We start from the raw sequence: 7,500 nt of genomic DNA, 5'->3' as shown, positions 1-7,500 counted from the left end.
TAATAGATATAATATAATATATATGATATATATATATATAGATATAATAGATAAGATTAATATATATAATAGAATATATATATATATAATATATAATAAATATATATATATTTTATATATATGTATATATATATATAGTTTATATATATTAAAATATTATTATATATATATTTTATAATAAAATTATATAATTTAATTATTTTTATTAAAATTTATATATTTTTATATATATATTTTATATATCTTTTATATATATAATAATTTTTATATATATTATATTAAATTTAAAATATAAAATATATCATTGTGATATATATCTATTTTTATAAATCATTTTAAATATGTTAAAATTTTAATACTTTTAATACATATATAAAATATAATTAGATTATACTAATAAGTATAACAATTATATATATTATATTATATATTATAAATATATATATATATATTAATTATTATATTATTATAATATATTGAAATAAATGCTATATTATTACATATATATATATTATATTTTAAAATATATATAATATTTTTTTTTATATATATATTATATAATTAAAATATATATATATATATATATATAATAATATATATATATTTTGCATATCATATTAGATATAATATATATAATTATTATATATTAAAATATTTATGCATTGCATATCCCCCCCCCCCAAGAAACTGGGGACCCTACCCCGAACTCCTCCCCGAGCATCACAAAGAAAAAAAACTTAGCTATCATCGTGACCCCGGGGGCTCAAAAATGACCTCATTAAAAACCCCACAACACACACACAACACACCACACCCAACCACAAAACACACACACAAAAAAAAAAAAAAAATAAAAAAAATAAAAAAATAATATATTAAATTTTTTTATATATATATTATTTATAATATATATATTATAATTATATATTTTAAAAATTTTTTATTATATTTTTTTATGTATTTATGTATTATTAATATATATATAATTCATATTTCTATATATTATTTTTTTTCCATATATTTTAAAATATGTTAAAAATATATATGTAATTATATATATATATATATATTAATAATTATATAATATATAATTTTAAATTTATATATATATATAAAATATATTATATAATATATTATATTTATATTTATTTATAATCATCTTAATATTTATTACATATACTAATTTTATATTATATATATATATTTATTATAATATATATATATATAATATATATTTATATATATAAAATATATATATATTATATTATATTATAAAATGCTAATATAGTAATGGAAATATATAAATTAATATAATTAAAAAAAAAAAAAAAAAAAAAAAAAAAAAAAAAATATTATAATATATATTTAATAAATTTTAAAATATATATATATATTATATATTATATATTATATAAATACATAAAAAATACATATATTAAAAAATTTTTACAAATTTATATAATATATTAATTAAAAATTAAATAATTAAATAATATATTATATATTATAAAAATATATATAATAATAAAATATATATATATATATATATATATTATATATATAATAAAAATTTTAAATATAATAAAGATAATTTTTAAAAAATTTTTTATATTTTATATAATTAAATATATTTATATATTATATTCTATATATATTATAATATAAATTATATAATATATTTTATTATATTAAAAAATATATATAAAATTTATATATTAGATATATATTAATTTAAATTTTTAAAAAAAAATTTTTATTTTTTTTTTTTTTTTTATATTTATATTATTTTATTAATATATATTATTATAATATATATTTAATATTTAATTTTATAAAAATAATTTATTTAATTATATAAATTTTTTATAATTTTATATTTAGTATTATATATTTTATTATATTATATTTTTCTTTTTTGTTTTTTTTTTTAAAAAAATATTTATTAATTTTATTTTTAGGTTTAATTTTTATAATTTTTTTTTTTTTATTTTTAAATTAAAATTTTATTATTTTTTTTTATATTTTTCTTATTCCAAAATTTTTTAAAATTTTTTTTTTTTATTTTTTTTTAAAAAATTTTTTATTTTTTAATTTTTATAAAATATTATATTTAAAATTTATACTATATTATTTATTATATATATTTTATTTTTTTTTAGTTTTTTTGTTTTTTTTAAAATTTTTTTAATTTACTTTTTTATATTTTTTTAATTTTATTTTCTATGTTTTTTATATTTTTATTTATTTTTTTATTTAAATTATTTTTTATTTTATATTTTGAAAATTTTATTTATTTTTGTTTGTTTTTTTTTTTTTTTATTTCTATTTTTTTTTTTTTTTTTTTTCTTTTTTTTTTTTTTTTTTTTTTTTCCTTCTTTTTGCATTTTTTTTTTTTTTTTTTTTTATTTTTTTTTATATATTTTTTTTATTCTTTTTTTTTTTTTAAAATTTTTTTTTTTTTTTTTTTTTTTCTATTTTTTTTTCTTATTTTTTTTTTTTTTTTTTTTTTTTTTTTTTTTTTTATTTTATTTCTTTGCTTTTGTATTCGCTTTTTATAAAAATTGGTTTTCATTTTTATATTTTTTTTTTTTTTTTTTTTTTTTTTTTATATATTTTTTTTTTTTTAATCCTAAATCTTCTTCTTCATCTTATTTAACATTCTTCTTCTCTGTCTTTGCTTCCCCCGCCCCTTTTGTGTTTTGTGTGGTGTGTTTGTGGGGGTGTTGTGTGTTGTGTGTGTGTGTGTGTGTGTTGTGTTGTTGTGTGTGGTGTGTGTGTGTGGGTGTGTGTGTGTTGTGTGTGGTGTGTGTTGTGCCTTCGGGGAATTTGTTTCGTTTCTTGCCCGGCCCCCTTTCGTTTACTGGCCCCCCTCAAAGTAACCGTTTTTTTTTTTTCTTAGAATTGGGCAAAACCCTATGTTGTTTGTAATAAAGAACGTGGTTGGCAGAATATGAATATCCAACAGATATTAGCTCATTTTTGTAAACGCATACCCCATTCTTTTTTCGTTAACTTAAAATGTACGCCAAGTGTAGGATTAAATGTTGATTTTGTGGGGGATATTTTTCCAAATGCGATTCCTGGAATGTTTTTTCAAAATGCTTCCCCCCTGGGGAAAGGGGAGGCGGCACCCCCCCCCTTTTTCTTTTTAAACACTTTTTTTCCATTAGCTTATTTTCTTTGAAAAAAAATTTTTCGGTTTTAAAATCTTGTATGGCAGTGAATAAAAGATACTTTAAAAAAAGAAAAAATCCTAAACCCTATTTATTTCTGCGATCGCAATTTTTGAGAAATAAACATACATTAGAAATAAAGGAAATAAGAAATAACGAAATAAGGAAATAACAATAGAAATAAGGAAATAAAATCAATATTACTTCCACAATCCACATAAAAATAGAAATAAGGAAATAGAAATAGAAATAGAAATAAGGAAAAATAGAATAGAAATAAGGAAATAAAATAAATATAAATAGAAATAAGGAAATATAAATAGAAATATAACTAGAAATATAAAATCAATATAAATAGAAATAAGGAAATAAAAAATCAATATTACTTCCACAATCCCCTCTGTTCATGTCACTGTTCACTTCACTTTTCTTATTCTCTCGTTGACTGCAACGTTCTGCAATGTCCAAACCCAAATGCCCGTGAAGTTTCCAATTCAGCCCTGTCCGTCTCGGGGTAAATTCTTCCCTTTGGGGAAAGGGAATCAAAATTTTGTATTCAAATTTCAAAACTTAAAATAAAAAAAAATGAAATTTAAAAATATTCTTAAGCATCTCGCAATGCGTCAAGTCCGCATTATAAATTAACTTATTATACAACAAATATCAACATGTAATAAATTCACCACCATCGCCACCAGTTCATTTCCCAAGCTTTTTTCCCTTCCCAGCATTTTCACTTTCCGCTGCTTTCACAAAACTACTGCATCGCCCCACGCATCTGAACAACCTCAAGCAGGTCGTCTATGCTTAAAGCTGTGGTTGTGTGCTTGATACGTTGCAAGTGCTTTTCATGGCTGCACCATCTAGTAGCGACTAATTAAGTTAATGAAGTAACATTTATTTTCTCGCCAGAGCCAAACACTGATTAAATAAACAATAAACTTGTTACATTGCTTTTTCTTAAAAACATTAAGAACGCAAAAACCCTACAGGGTACAAAAATAATTAAAAATTTATCATTGTGTGTATGTTTAAGATTGTGCGTGTGTGAGTGAGTGCGTGTGTGAGTGAGTGAGTGGTGAGTGAGGGTGAGTGGTGAGTGAAAGAGTGAGGAGTGAGGGGTGAGTGATGAGGAGTGAGTGAGTGAGGAGGAGTGAGTGAGTGAGTGAGTGAGTGTGTGTGTGTGTGTGTGTGTGTGTGTGTGTGTGTGTGCAGCGCCTATGGAAATACTATTAATACTAGGTGGTATTACGAAAAAATTTATAGGGGTTTTGTTCATTTTAATGCCTATATCTTTTCAAAATCGTCAATTTTCACTTTACTATTCCATAAGTCTTGGGGTTTCTATGGCGAGACGCATCTACATTCGATCAACTGAGTCAGAAAAAGCAGGTTTGCTCGTTTCATATCAAGCAGCTATTAGCTGGGTGGTTCCAAGGAGGGTGAAATATCGAAAGGCAAAGAGACGACTCCAAATACACGTGCTGTCCATCTATTATCTTGAAAGAAAAATCTTGTTCAATTTGATGTAATGGGGATTTCATATCTCTCTCTTTTTTACTTTTCCCGAGTTTTTGATAGAATCCAATATCTTTTGAGTAAAAATTTTCTAAACGCTTGCTTGTTCCCCCGGAACTTGAGTAGTTTGCAGAATGAGAAAACATCTAAAAAACAAAAAACACAAAATCTTACATTTCATATTCTTTATGGTAATGAATATTCATGTATTTTTTAGATATTTATTTCACGGCTAATCCCAAAATTTCAAAAATAAAAAATATGTCAATGGTTTGACGCCAAATGATATATGGGAAATCCATGGTGTAAGTGAGTCTGCCAAGCGGATACCTTTTTCAAGATGGACATAAAGTAAGCTGAAACTGCAAACAGAGGCAGCGTCATTGGGATGGGGGAAGAATGATTCTCTCCCGGTGAAATATCCAGAGAGCCGAGTATTTCCCGATCTATGGTATACAGATGAATAAGGTGTGAGGAGGAGGGCACCCTAAACAATCGCCCTCTTATATGCAGATGGAATTCATCAAAGAAAGTCATCAAGGAGAGGAACAAAACGCCATCGCCAACGTGGCCCTCAGTTCGCCCAGCTGCATGCAGGGAGTGCACGGGAAGCTCCACTGCTGGACGAGAGACAACAGGTGTAAATAGCATTAACCACTTCCAATTTGTTCAAATGTGATTTCATTGCAAATTGTCATATAGATATATGTTTGCATTAAAAGGGCCATACTATTTTATATTCTTTTTTTTTTATCATTTTTTTTCTTCCGATGTGACAGATGAACGGGAGGAGTGGCCCGTGATCTGCAAATATTTGGGAGGGGTCTTTCCCGCAAGGTGTGGTGAAAAGAAGCTTGAACAATAGACAATATTTCAGGGAAATGTTCCCCCATCTTAGAAATACCATAACCATGCAGGAAACCCCCAAGACATTCTAGGGCGCTACAATTGGTTCCACGACCAAAACCACATGGGGGGCCTTCCGTGGCTAAGCAAGACATGTGGCTCAAAACCAATAATAGTTGGGCGAATATTGTCAATGTTTGTGAAAGGCCAATGAAAAAAACTCCCAATAGCTAATACACCATGCTAAGAGAGAATGGAAAGTCTTGCGAAAGAAACGGGAACAACAGAAATACGCCACACACACACACACACACACACACACACACACACAAACACCACATGTGTGTGTGTGTGTATGTGTGTGTGTGTGTGTGTGTGTGTGTGTGCTGCAAATATTGTAATCTTTTCTAGGTGATAAGGAGACCGAAAACGCTTGATTAAGATCATAATGAGCCTTTGAAGTAATTACGGTCATGCCTGACAGTGATCAGAGAAGAAAAGACGAGATACCAAATATTAGTGACTATATGTAAAGTATAAAGAATCTTTCTTCCAAATATTATCATGCAAGATTTTCTTCACATGCTTTTGTATTATTCATCCTCTTGTATATGCATAATCATTCATTAGTACCTCAATTTATTTTTCTTGTTTTTTTTTTACCCACTTCTGTAGTTCCAGATTATTTTGCCTATAAGTATTTATAATTTTTTGTAAAATTGTACGGAAATTATTCCCCCTATTTACTGCCTTACCTATCTAAACATTTACGAATCACTTATCAAATTTATGTATCACCTATCAAAACACTTACGATAAAAGGATTGATATATTATAATTAACTATTGCCTTCTACTCACCGTCTGCATATTGTATGCCTCCCTGCCCGCTTTCAATATTTCCTTGTCTGTAGTTTTCGGTCTCGATCTTCACGTATTTGTTTCCTGTAATGCAGAATGAAAGCAATATATATATATAATTATATATATATATATTATATATGATATATATATATATATAATTTTAATATATAATTGTGTGTGTGTGTTTTGGTGTGTGTGTGTGTGTGTGGTGTGTGTGTGTGTTGTGTGTGTGTGTGTTGTATTAAAATATATTTTTATATATATTATATATTATAAATTATATAATATTATATATATATAATATAATATTATATATATTATATCTTCTTTTAAGGTAGGTCTGTCTGAGCCGCCCTGGTCACGCATGATACTTATTTTTTTAGTTTTTATGTTTGATCTCTTGGAGTGAGTCTGGTAGGGTCCTCGTTTTCCTTTCCACGGAGATGCCGGTGGACCTTTTAGGGAAACTTTCTCTATTTTCCGGGGTTGGACCAGCACTGATTTTGGGTGGGTTTGGCCCCCCGTGGCTAGGGGGGCATCAGGTGAAATTCCCCTTTCCCCCGGGGAAAAACGCGGCGGCGGCGACTCGAACCCCCGAATTCAATTGCGTCGTGACAGTCTTGAGTCCGATACTCTAACCCTTCGGCCCCCCGGCCTTGACGATCATGGGCTTTTCCATATTTTTTTTGGCAATTTAAGCGGGGGTTTGCCATTTGCCTTTCCCCCGGGGTTTTTATCGGTCACCTCTTATATACCCCCCATTGACTTTTCGGCTTGGGCCCCCATGGTAGGAGGAATCGAGGTGAAGTTCCTTGCCCAGGGAAACAACGCGGCGGTCGTGACTCGAAAAAAACCCCGAACTCAGATTGCCGTCGTGACAGTCTTGAGTCCGACGCTCTAACATTCGGCCACCGCGGGCCCCCTATATATTATATATATAATATATAATTATATATATAATATATATATATATATATATATTTAAAATAATTTTTTTTTTTTTTTTTTTTTTTTTTTTTTTTTTTTTTTTTTACATCTATTCTTATCTTATATATTTTACACATTTGCCCTTATCACATGGGTGCCTGAAAATCACACAA

This window comes from Penaeus monodon, chromosome 5 (assembly GCF_015228065.2).
Source record: "Penaeus monodon isolate SGIC_2016 chromosome 5, NSTDA_Pmon_1, whole genome shotgun sequence".
Lineage (NCBI taxonomy): Eukaryota > Metazoa > Arthropoda > Malacostraca > Decapoda > Penaeidae > Penaeus > Penaeus monodon.
The sequence above is the reverse complement of the archived record's forward strand: the minus strand, read 5'-3'. Positions refer to the sequence as shown.